Below are 12,463 nucleotides of genomic sequence, written 5' to 3'. Positions count from 1 at the left end.
GATATCCTCATGTTATTCTTAAAGATATTCGACTAACAGTCCAAAATTCCTGATCCAAAGCTTATTAATGTCAATGAAAGTTCTTTTAGAGAAAACTCTAAAAGCTATATGTGGCAACCAGAATAAGCATCTTCTAATCCACCAAATCCAATAAACTATATGGATGGTCAAATCACAAAGTGAAGTAGTTGTAGTGATATTAAGAATTAGTGAACTTTTGATATTAGAATATCTAATTGTTTGAGTATGACTAGCGGCTATTCCAAAGCATCTCACAGAATCACTGACATAACAAAGACCTCTGTAGAAGGCAAAAAAAGAAATACATTTGAGTTAGAGTAGGCGGAACTGCAGAAAATCCAGCTAAGGAGGATGAGCTGAAATTCATTGTATATTGAACAACCTAATTACAGTGATTATGTTTTCTGTCATCGCAGAGTTGATGAATATTTGCCAGAACAAATGGAAATTTCCATCCCATAGTCATTGTAGTTGCCTAATATTGCTGTATATTAGTTTCTTAGAGCACTGTGATAGTGTCAAATATAAACAGATTACTGTAGACAATCGCCAGCCAAAACCAACAGAGGCCAGATATATCTAGCCCTTCTGATGATCAAAGCTTTAGTACGCTTTGTATGCCATTTCATAAATAATGAATATGAAATGGTTGTGGCAGTAACATCAAGGCTTACATATTTTTGCAGTAATTACTTCTAAATTTAATATAAGTAAACATATCTAAAATTATGTTATTTCTTAAATATGAGACCTCAAGAGCTAAACACAAAGAAACCGCTAAGAGGAGATTTATCGTCTGTAGGTCACTTGTATCCTATTTGTAATGATTCCTTTCCCGCACTATAGAGAAAAGCTGAAACAATTTCATAGAAGTGTCATCTAGTAAAAGATAACCCTTTCTTTAGAATTATTTCTAATTTGTTGCAGAGGTTCAGAAGGAAATATGCCAGTACCAGGATTTATTTTCCCCTTTTTATTTCATACATGCTGATTTACATATTATACTGGTCTTGTTTAAATAGCATATCATCTTCTGTGAACTAAAGAGATTTTGTTAACAGGAATTATAACAACTGTTCAAAATGGAATACATAAAATTCCTTATTATTTCACATCACAAAATAGACATCCTTATCTCTATAAACTATATAAATAAGCAACATTTAAGTTTGAACACTCATCATGCTTCTATTATCTTTACCTGGACTTTTAAAGAAAATGAGAATTATGATAAATTTTCAATGCCCTGCCAAAGAAATTCAGGTGAAGGTTTAATAAAGTTAATCATCCATTCCACAATAATGAGGAATTAATACTCAAATCATCTACATTTGATACACTTTATATTCAGCAATGACATTTAAACCTTAAACCTGCAAGAATTATGGGAACTCTGAAGCTAACATTGATCTAATGCCTTTAGCTCAATGACAATGTCAATTACTTTACCTTTTTTCTTTAGATAATATGGGAAGTACCCATGCTGTTAGAACCAGTACATGACAGAAAGGTCCTCCTTCCAAAACTGAAAAAAAGTAATATCTCCTGATTTCTTTTCGTTGCAGCTGATTCAGATTTTAACTCAAAGCATTTATAGGCCTTCCTTAGGGAAAATTAAGGTACAGCTTACATGTGTAAACTTTAGGCTATTTAAGGAAATTGGTTTAAGCTTTAATTAAATATCCATTATCATTTACTTTCTATTTTTATGGTTGGAACTATTGCTTCCATCCCAGCTGTTTCCCTTTTAGGATACTAAAACTTACTTATCACTGACCAGTGCAATGCCTGCATTGTTTCTTTCGAATACAGCACCTGAAAATGCTTATGATTGTTATTCCTTCTTTCATTCCTTGCAGAGAAATTAAAGTAACACAGGATTTCTCTCACTGTTTGCACTATATAATTTCATCTCTTCATTTAATACCTCCCTGCTATTTTATGTCAGGCCTTTGCTAAACAAAATTATGTCCAGGTGTAGATCACATATTTACTAGTTTATCACAAGAAGGTTTTAGGGAATAACGGTCAGGCAGTGGTCTAATAAACTCCCAGAGCGCATTTCAGCTGCCTGTATCTAAGGCTACCCTATACAGGTTCTTTACAAAATATGGGTCAACGCAGCATAAGTGAAAGATGTAGCAGGTGTCTGCCAGAACACCCCACTTCTGCTTTGGAGGCACTTGTATCCTGCTTTCTCAGCACCTTCCTGAGTGCTCTGCAAGGCAGGTCAGGTGCCTTCTACTGCTCAGACAGTGCCCAGCCTATCATGGGTGTTATCAGGAAAAGTCTACATATTAGCAGCCTGTTTACATGTTGACAGACCAGCTACAGCTTTTAATTTCCAGGTGTTCATCACAACAAAGCAAAAAGGTGTTGACTGACTCCAGTCTGTTTCCTCAGAGCCAAGAAAATTCTGAACATTTTCCTATGCTCTAAGAGTGGTCTTTAAAGAAAGTCCTCTGGGCTGCAGTTGCTTTAAATTGATTACACATTTATTAATAGCATTCTTGCAGTAGTAACTTCAAGCCTGAATCAAAGGACAGTTCAACAGATAATTTTTTCCTCAAACCCCAAATGAATATCAATCTCTCCTCAACAAGAATCAGAACAGAAACAAAAATGTTGCCTGGTTGAGATGTGATGAATTTTTCAGTATGAACTTTGACCTGTTCAAAAGACTGATTAACAAAATCCCTTGGGAGGCTGCCCTGAAGGAAATGGGAGTCCAGGAAGGCTGGATATACTTCAAGAGAGAAGCCTTAAAGGCACAGGAGCAGGCTGTTCCCATGTGCCGAAAAACAAGCAGGTGGGGAAGGAGACCAGCCTGGCTAAACAGGGACCTTTGGCTGGATCTCAGGAACAAAAGGAGAATCTATGACCTTTGGAAGAGGGGCCAGGTCTCTCATGAAGACTATAAGGATGTAGTGAAGTTATGCAGGGAGAGCTAGAGCTCAACTTATCTATAGCTGTTAAGGATAATAAAAAATGTTTCTATAAATTCATTAACAGCAAAAGGAGGATTAGGGAACATCTCCGTCCTTTATTGGATGCAGAGGGAAACATGGTAACTAAGGATGAGGAAAAGGCTGAGGTGCTCAATGCCTGCTTTGCCTCAGTCTTTAGCAGTGGAACTGGCTGTTCCCTGGACACCAGCCTCATGAGCTGGGACATGGGCAGGGAGAGCAGACTGAGGTCAGCACAGTTGAAGAGGAGGTGGTCAGAGACCTGCTGCACCACTTGGATGCACACAAGTCTGTGGGACCGGATGGGTTACACCCAAGGGTGCTGAGGGAGTTGGCAAATGTGCTCGCCAAGCCACTGTCCATGATTTACCTGAAGTCATGGCTAACTGGGGAGGTCCCGATGGACTGGAGGGTGGCAAATGTGACACCCATCTACAAGAGAGGCAGAAAGGACAATCCAGGAAACTGTAGACCTGTCAGTCTGACCTTGGTGCCAGGGAAGGTGATGGAGCAGGTCATCTCGGGTGCCATTAAAAGTCGTATAATGGACAACCAGGCGGTCAGGCCTAGTCAGAATGGGTTTATGAAAGGCAGGTCCTGCCTGACAAACCTCATCTCCTTCTACGACAGGGCAACCTGCTTATTGGATGAGGGAAAGGCTGTGGATGTTGTTTAGTAAGGCCTTTGACACCTTTTCCCACAGGATTCTCCTGGCGAAAATGGCTGCTCGCGGCTTGGATGGGCACACACTTTGCTGGGTAAAAAACTGTCTGGATAGTTGGGCCCAAAGAGTTGTGGTGAACGGAGTAAAATCCAGTTGGCGGCCGGTCACGAGTGGTGTCCCCCAGGGCTCGGCTTTGGGGCCACTCCTGTTTAACATCTTTATTGATGATCTAGATGAGGGGATCGAGTGCACCCTCAGTCAGTTTGCAGATGATACCAAGTTGGGTGGGAGTGTTGATCTGCTCGAGGGCAGGGAGGCTCTGCAGAGAGACCTGGACAGGCTGGAGCCATGGGCTGAGGCCAACTGGAGGAGTTTCAATAAGGCCAAATGCTGGGGGCTGCCCTTGGGCCACAACAACCCCCAGCAGCGCTACAGGCTTGGGGAGGAGTGGCTGGAGAGCTGCCAGTCAGAGAGGGACCTGGGGGTGTTGACTGACAGCCGGCTGAACAGGAGCCAGCAGTGTGCCCAGGTGGCCAAGAAGGCCAATGGCATCCTGGCTTGTGTCAGCAATAGCGTGGCCAGCAGGGACAGGGAAGGGATCTGACCCCTGTACTCGGCACTGGTGAGGCCACCCCTCGATTCCTGTGTTCAGTTTTGGGCCCCTCACTACAAAAAGGACATTGAATGACTCGAGCGTGTCCAGAGAAGGGCAACGAAGCTGGTGCAGGGTCTGGAGCACAGGTTGTACGAGGAGCGGCTGAGGGAACTGGGGGTGTTTAGTCTGGAGAAGAGGAGGCTGAGGGGAGACCTCATCGCCCTCTACAGCTCCCTGAAAGGAGGCTGCAGAGAGCTGGGGATGAGTCTCTTTAACCAGGTAACAAGCGATAGGACAAGAGGTAATGGCCTGAAGTTGCACCAGGGAAGGTTTAGACTAGGTATTAGGAAGTACTTATTTACAGAACGGGTTGTTGGGTGTTGGAATGGGCTGCCCAGGGAGGTGGTGGAGTCCCCATCCCTGGAGGTGTTTAAGAGTCAGGTTGACTTAGCGCTGAGGGATATGGTGTAGTTGGGAACTTGTTAATGTTGGGTTGATGGTTGGACTGGATGATCTTCAAGGTCTTTTCCAACCTAGGTGATTCTGTGATTCTGTGTAATATCAAAAGGGTCTTCTGGTGTGGGAGTGATTGGTACTGTGACAATCTGCCTCTGTAGCTCTGTGCTGCTTTGTGGGAATTTCTTATGGTGGCCCACAGAGTACCCAAATTATTGCTCCCATGAGCCCTTTATATCAATTTCTGATTTTGTGCAGTGTTACTTTGTGCCCTGGGAGTGCCTCCAGAGGTGATGTGTCCACACCTTGGATAAAGCTTCTTCCTTCATGTCTGATACATCACTTCCTGGTTTAAAATGCTGTATTTTTTCATAAGAACAAGTGAAGTACAATACCCAGCCTGTCTTCACATCCTGGAAAATAATGACTGAAATGAGAGACCACACATCACAGTCTCTGAGGCAACCTATGAGTATTTAAGGATGTTATTCCCAGAAATGTGGGCCTTTCTTGGAGTTAAAGGACTGTGCTGTCACTTCCACCACATGTGTGAAAGTTTGAGCATGCTGGGTCTCTGGCAGCAGAGGTGAAAGAAGGTGGCTGGTCCTTGTTGCCTGTTCATTGGTAATGCAGGGGATATATGGAACTGACTTTGTATTTCTGCTGTCATTGGCTTTCTTTTATGCAGATGTGCATATTTCCTCTAAAACCTCACAGCTGTTAGCTCCCTGTGGTGCATTACTCTATTTCATCAGTCCAAGGAAGAACTGCTCTAATTTAAATGAGAATGATAATGAATTAAGAAATGTCACAAATAAGAGACCTCTAGAGGACTTTGGCTAAAATTTGTTCCAAAAACATTCCAGTGCAACAAGAACAGAAGATATCTCACACAATACAGCTAAACAATGCATCCATGTGATGACACCTTTAAAATGGAATGCTTAGATATTTAAATACTTAAATACTTAAAGTCTCAGATAATAAGTAATGCTGTAAGTATACAGCTGAGTGTATTCCTTCTAAGACCCACAGCAATACTTTCTAGTGCCACTTACTAGTCATCCAGACACAGTTCCCCCTCTCTCCCTTGCTGGGTTAGAAGAAAACAAGCACTACTGCAGCTGGTCGTTGCTTCCAGTCTTCTAATAACCTTTTAGTTCCTTGGAGAGAATAACTGTGGCATATATTCCAGCATATGGGTATAAATGTTTGAGACTGATAATCATGTCTTCCTATAGGGGTCAGCTTTGGAAAAAACCCACAAATATCTTAAAAGCAGAATGAATTTAACATGTTGTATATGACATTACAGAAAGATCTCCTGGAAGAGTCCCCTGCGAAAAAAAATGTCCTGAAGAATGTGATACAGCAGAAAACATTGGAGAAGAAACCTAAAAGCTGTTTTACAAGAGACTAGGAGTTAACACTTCATTAAGGACTCATCTATAGAGGGGTCCTGCCTATCTTAAACAATGTGTTTGTTACCTTGAAGAAAACGTGTCATTTTAACCACTGTAGGTGGGGGAAAGAGTCACCTGTTTAGACATAAACTTTTGCCCAGCTGATGATTGGCATGATAACTAATGGGTTTGCTGACAATCAGGAAGAACCTACCCTGAAACCAGATAGTGGAGAATAATTAATAAACTATATGATCCTGTCATCCATTGCTATGTTGGGTACAAGTCTATTGTCATGGTTTAACCTCAGCCAGCAACTAAGCACCACACAGCCACTTGCTTACTCTCCCCCCCCAAAGAGGGTAGGAGAGAGAATGAGAAGAGTAAAAGTGAGAAAACTCATGGGTTGAGATAAAGACAGTTTAACAGGTAAAGCAAAAGCCATGCATGCCAGCAAAGCAAACCAAGGAATTCATTCACCACTTCCCATCGGCAGGCAGGTGCTCAGTCATCTCCAGGAAAGCAGGGCTCCATCACCCATAACGGTTACTTGGGAAGACAAACGCCATCACTCCAAATGTCCTCCCTTCCTTCCTCTTCCCCCAGGTTTATATGCTAAGCATGATGCCATTATGGTATGGATTAGCCCTCTGGTCAGTTGGGGTCAGCTGTCTCAGCTGTGTCCCCTCCCAGCTTCTTGGGCACCCTCAGCCTCCTTGCTGGTGAGGTGGGGTGAGAGGCAGAAAAGGCATTGACTCTGTGTCAGCACTGCTCAGCAGTAACTAAAACATCCCTGAATTATCAACGCTACTTCAGCAGAAATCTAAACCAGACCTATACTAGCTGCTATGAAGAAAATTAACTCTATCCCAGTCAAAACCCTCACACCCATACAGCAAGGATCAGGTTTCTTTAATTTAATTAAGGAAGTATTTCATAGATTTGTCTTCTTTCTAGTGTGCTACAGATGTAATTTTTTTATAGCAAACATTTAACTAATATTCATTTATTTGCTTATTTGATTGTAAATAACTGGAGCTGTTGTCCTGGAGGTCATAATGGGAAGTGACTCCTGAGAGCAATGTCTTAGGTACTGAGAGGTAGCTATTTTGTGCAGCAGAGTCTCAGTAGCAAATTCATCATTTGCCTTAAAATTACTATAAGAGGGTTTCACACTTCTTAGAATGTAAGTTCCAGATAATAACTGTGACAATCCAATACAATCCAAATGGTTTTGTTCATCTTTAATATAAAAAATACCAAACTGATGCTACCTTTTGTTACATAGAAGTGCAGGCTTGACAAAGTGATCAAGCCAGGGGATGCTGTGATCAACAAGGACAATTTACTCACTTTGATTTTTTGTCAGCCAGACCAAGCCAAAGTAGTGAAGCAAAGGATAGAAATAATTATTTCTAATTCTAGTGATCATGATACTATATCTTTCACCTCTAAAATTAGGTCATATACATGTGTTTGTTCCTTACAGATAGCAAAGCATTTCTTTTGGCAGACCAGCAATCTTTGTTTCTTGTAACACATGTAAGTTAGTATCTCCTCAGTTAAAAAACAGTTTGGTACTTTTATCCACTTGACTCATGTAAAGTGTCTACTTCTAAATTAACTCATATTTTAGGAGACTGTAGCATACTGTCATCTCTGCTAGAGAAGAACTGTGTCCTTTATTGGCAACTGCCACAGCATTTCTGGTTTGCCTTTGACAGTCGTGGATTTCTACCAGGGCAAAACTTGGTGACTGTGCTGATACCACCACAAATATTTTTCTTTCTGATTGAGTTCAAAGGCTTCTCAGCATCTTTTCTCCATTTTATATACTGACATAAGTACTCCTTGCAACAGCTTTTCAAGATTTGATGTCCCTGAGAAGCAGTAATATGTAAATGACCTTCTCCCTTTCATGTACTGAGAGTCTCCTGCCTATACTTAAATGAATTAATGTGGAATTGATACATCCTAATTTTTATCACAGTATGCTAATGCATTTACATTTGTTTGACTTCTTCCTCTGGAGCATGGTACATGGATTAGCAACATGTTCTTAAACAAGTCTCCAGTCACTTGACTGCAAGCACTGGCTTTGTTTACTTTCTTTGGAAATGCTTCTTGGGCTGAATCTACATTAAGTAATAACATGAGTGACTAAATTGTCTTTTGTCAAATATTAAATGTAATTGTCAGTTAAAAAATACCTTGTATTCTTTTTTATCTGATGGGTCACTCAGTTGTCTTATCCAAGATACCAAAAAACTGGGCAGCGGTTAATGACGGGCCAAATTTTGTAAGATATACTTCACAGTAAGCTTCTGTATCACATGGAGATTAAATAAAATCTGTCTAACTATATAGGACAGCAAGACAGTTCTGTATTTGCTTCATTATTCTGCAAGACCATCTGCGAATAAGTGCACCTAATGTTTTTTAAGTTACGAAATATTTTAGCTGAGTGGGTAAAACATGAGGGATTTAAAGTGCAGCAAGTACTACTGAATCTACTAAGTCTGTGATAGTATCGTCTATAATACATTACCCAGAAAACTGCTCTCATCTATGAAATATATATTTGTGTCCTTTTATTGTGCTGTTTCACTTGCTATGTCGTAGTGGAAATGGAACAGAGAAATCCATCTCTGACATCATGTTTAATGAATTTATGGCCTAGACATGCTCAGAAATTGATTTATAGTCCTGTGATGGTTTTTATGCTATTGCCCTTAAGTAAAGACTCATACATAGGTAACCAGGGCATCTCACTTAGCTTCTTCATAGGAAGTGCAGGTGAGTCTTTTGGAGAATAGCAATAAGTGCAATTTTGCTAACCAGTGTGTCATGCACACCATTTCCCACAGAAGAATGTGGCTGCTCAGTCAAAGCTTAATACAGTTCATCTCCTTGTGCAGCAAACTGTTGCCATTAACATTATACCAGACCTGAAAAATCTTGTCTAGCCAGGGTCTCATTGCTTTTATTTGCAAAATTCTGCCCAGTTCTCATTTGTATTTCTCATATCATACCAAATACCTTGTGTGCTCCTTGCCACAGACCAACCCTGCTTTCAGATCTCTCTTTTTTTCCTCTGGATGTTGCAGTGCTCTAGGCTGGGATTTTTTTGTTAGTTCTTGGCTCAAACAATGCTGAGAATTTACTGCTTCATTGATAGTCTCTTCTTCACATATAACTTACGCCTGAGCTTGCTAATTCATGGATAGGAGCAACACATACATCAGCCTTGCAGGGAGTTTTGGTTTCTATCAAATGCTGTGTTGCCCTGTATCATTCTTTTCATTGTGTGTTTACATTAAGTGTATTGGCTTTCTTTTATGCCTGAAAGGTGGTCTATTCCTTCTAGCTATATCATCTGGTTTTTAAAAAAAGATCTTACTCTCCCTAGAATTCTCTTCTAGTCTTCAACCAGCAATGCTAATTATGCCAGAGATTGTTTGGATGAAACTTTTAAATGTAAAAGCTTTGGGAAGACATATGTACCAAACCTATTTAAATAGGTCCTACACCTTTACAGCATTACAAGCTGTACATCTTTCCCTGCATCTGAGACTAGCATTATTCTTTCTATTTTTAGGGATATTTTTGGAGAAGGAAGGGCCCTCAAAATGACTACAGTATTTTAACTTCTTCCTGTAGTCAGAGTAATGAGTGCTGGAAGAGCTGAATTCCAGTAGAAGTGGTAATTTTTATCAGTGGTGCAATTTCATTTCTCCTCCAGACATGGGATGTTGTCTTTCTGGCACTTTCTCACTCTCTCTCTTAAACTCCCATTTTCTTCTAACCAGGAATTTAATGGTTTTTCAGTGGAATATAATCAATGTTGCAGAAAGAAAAAAATATATATTACATTATATTAACAACCTCAGCCCCTTTCACTAGCAGGGAATATCAGTTTCATAACATTTCAACACTTTCAGCGTACAAGTATGCTAAGTGTATTTTGTTTAGAAGGTTTCTTATATATTTATTTATTTTGCAGATGAAAGAAAAGAGGAGAGAAGGAAATGCTGCTTCATGCAATATGGTCTGTGAAGCTGAACTGTTGTCATAGCTGGTATCTCATTTTAACTTTGCAGGTCTTGATGAAAAAGGATCTGAGTTCAGGCAGTTATTGAGCGTATGCTCCAGTGACTGCCAGATTGATGCTTCTGTCATACAAGAATGTGACAATAGTTGCTATGGCTTTCCTGATTCGCTTAATTAGATTTTTCCCTGTATAATTAGCACATCTTTAGTCTGAACTTCAAACTATGTCACCAATTTATTTTGAAATTAGAGAAAGTGTTGGAGAGTATTTTATTCCTCTCCTTTCCTGTAAATGTCTGTGCTAAGAACCACTAGGAATATCACAGAGCAAAATTGTTAAGAGGTCAGTATGTGATGTGGAAACAGGCTGTTTGACCTAGTTTTGGCTGTGTCTCAGACATCTGAGCTCACTGAAGGGTGGCTGTGAGGAGAATCTCTCTTTGTTTCATGTCTCAGGATCGAGGTGAAGCTAGTGGGAAAGAGTGGGGTAGCTTTGCAATTATATGAAACAGCTATTCAGTTCTAGAGGTCATCGCAGACACAAAAGTATTATCATAGCACAAGAAGGACTGGCTCACCGTACAGGGAGGGATGGACGAAAGCAGCACTGCAGAGCAAAGAAAGGTACATATGGTATGAAACTTTGTAAGTCATTTTATTCATATGGGTAACCACAAGAATTCAAAAGCCTTTCCTTTGTCCAGTAAAGTTTCTGTCCTTTCATGGGCGCTTGCAGAACTATTGTAAAACTGTCAAAAATTTAATTTTTAAAAAGCTCTGTTTTCATACTGAACAATATACTACACAGTTATGACAGGGATGCTGTGGGGGATATTTGGCTGAGGTGGTGTAGTTAAGCTGGAGTTCACTCTATAAATCCCCAAACCTTTATTTTGATTTATTTTTAACATAAAATCTGTTGCTGCTTTAAGACTAAACAGTATAACATATGCAAAAAGAAATTTGTCATTTTGAGAGGCTTCTGAAAAACATGTCAGCACTTTGCTGAAGCTTTGCTCTGTGCACTGCAGCAGATCCTTAAAGATTTCCAATAGGCTGTTGCATGCCAATACTTCACTACAGAATTGTTTAAAAGCCCTTTAGCATGAGGATACATTTCAGTGGAGTGGGAAGGGGCCAGGAGAGGGACTATGATATCCCTGTGCATGACCTAAACCAACATGCATCAAAGGTTGAAGCACCCTCAGCGCTCCCTCCTGCACCACAGCCACCTGGGCTCTCTAGCATCCCTGCAGCGGGTGCTGTCTGCACTGTGCCACTCACTCAGCCTCCTTGCACCCACCCACTTTCCCTTCCTTTGCAAACACACATTGTACTGAGCATGACATTTCCTCTGCCTTTATGGTGATGGAAGCTCAACCGAGCAGCCTTGAGGACAGTCCTCCGTAGCACACCATCAGTCCACATGCAGACTTTCCAGTGGGAATTGACAGGGACCTCTGCTTAAATGCAGATGCTACAAAACAGGCCAGGTCGAAAAATTTGCCTACACTTTTTTTTTTTTTCTTTTTTTAATGTAAAATAACATTTGTTACCCTTGGAACACAGCTTCCATATTGGAGAAAAAGGGATGCAATAAAGAACTCTGTCATTTCAAGACATCTGGGTTAAGGTTGTTTATAACCCTTTCTTGTCTCTCATAGAAAGAATTACTAAAATAACTTTTGTAGCAGAGGTTTATGACACTGTTGGCTGCTTTTATATAAACACTACTGACTAAACTTTCATTACTCCAGAACCATGATTTTCAAAGCAGAAACACTGGAACTAACAATGCTTATGCAAACACAGATGGCCTTGGTATTAATTTGGAGAACAAATGCCAAGAGATTTTGTGAAAGGCAAAAGGTAAAATAAGTTGACAGACTTAGAATGTCTTACTTTGTAAAGAGAAGTTGTTTTGCATGTGTGCCTTGAAACATATTGATGTCTTCAGTTCTAATGCTCTTAATATAGTATCATTGCACATACTGCTCCATAATGGGGAGCAACTTGTGTTAGTCCTTCCTGTGAACTACAACTCCCAATTACATTCCTCAGCTATTTGGTTCCCAAGAATATCTTCAAAGTTTGATAATAATTTATGTTGTCAGTCTATTAAGTCAATTTTACAGGATCCAACACAACCAGCGCCTGCTTATGTGAGGCCTGAGGACTACTTTGGGTCTCTGTGAAGGCCGTTTGATATCTGCCTTCATTTATGGCTGACCTTGAAGGAGAGTTCAGTTTGGTAATTTATGGCAAACAGCATCCAGGAAGACCCATTTGCAAGATTCACTGTCACTTA

General features: G+C 40.4%; 1 protein-coding gene and 1 pseudogene across 4 annotated transcripts in view; both read left to right on the top strand.

Moving 5' to 3' along the window:
* The window catches only part of HS3ST5 (heparan sulfate-glucosamine 3-sulfotransferase 5), a 209,745-nt gene that overhangs the window by 136,630 nt on the left and 60,652 nt on the right, over positions 1-12,463 (top strand). The window lies entirely within an intron of this gene.
* On the top strand, positions 3,532-4,717 carry LOC141955621 (uncharacterized; annotated as a pseudogene).

This window comes from Athene noctua, chromosome 1, assembly GCF_965140245.1.
Source record: "Athene noctua chromosome 1, bAthNoc1.hap1.1, whole genome shotgun sequence".
In the NCBI taxonomy this organism is placed as follows: Eukaryota; Metazoa; Chordata; class Aves; order Strigiformes; family Strigidae; genus Athene; species Athene noctua.
The sequence above is the reverse complement of the archived record's forward strand: the minus strand, read 5'-3'. Positions and strand labels throughout refer to the sequence as shown.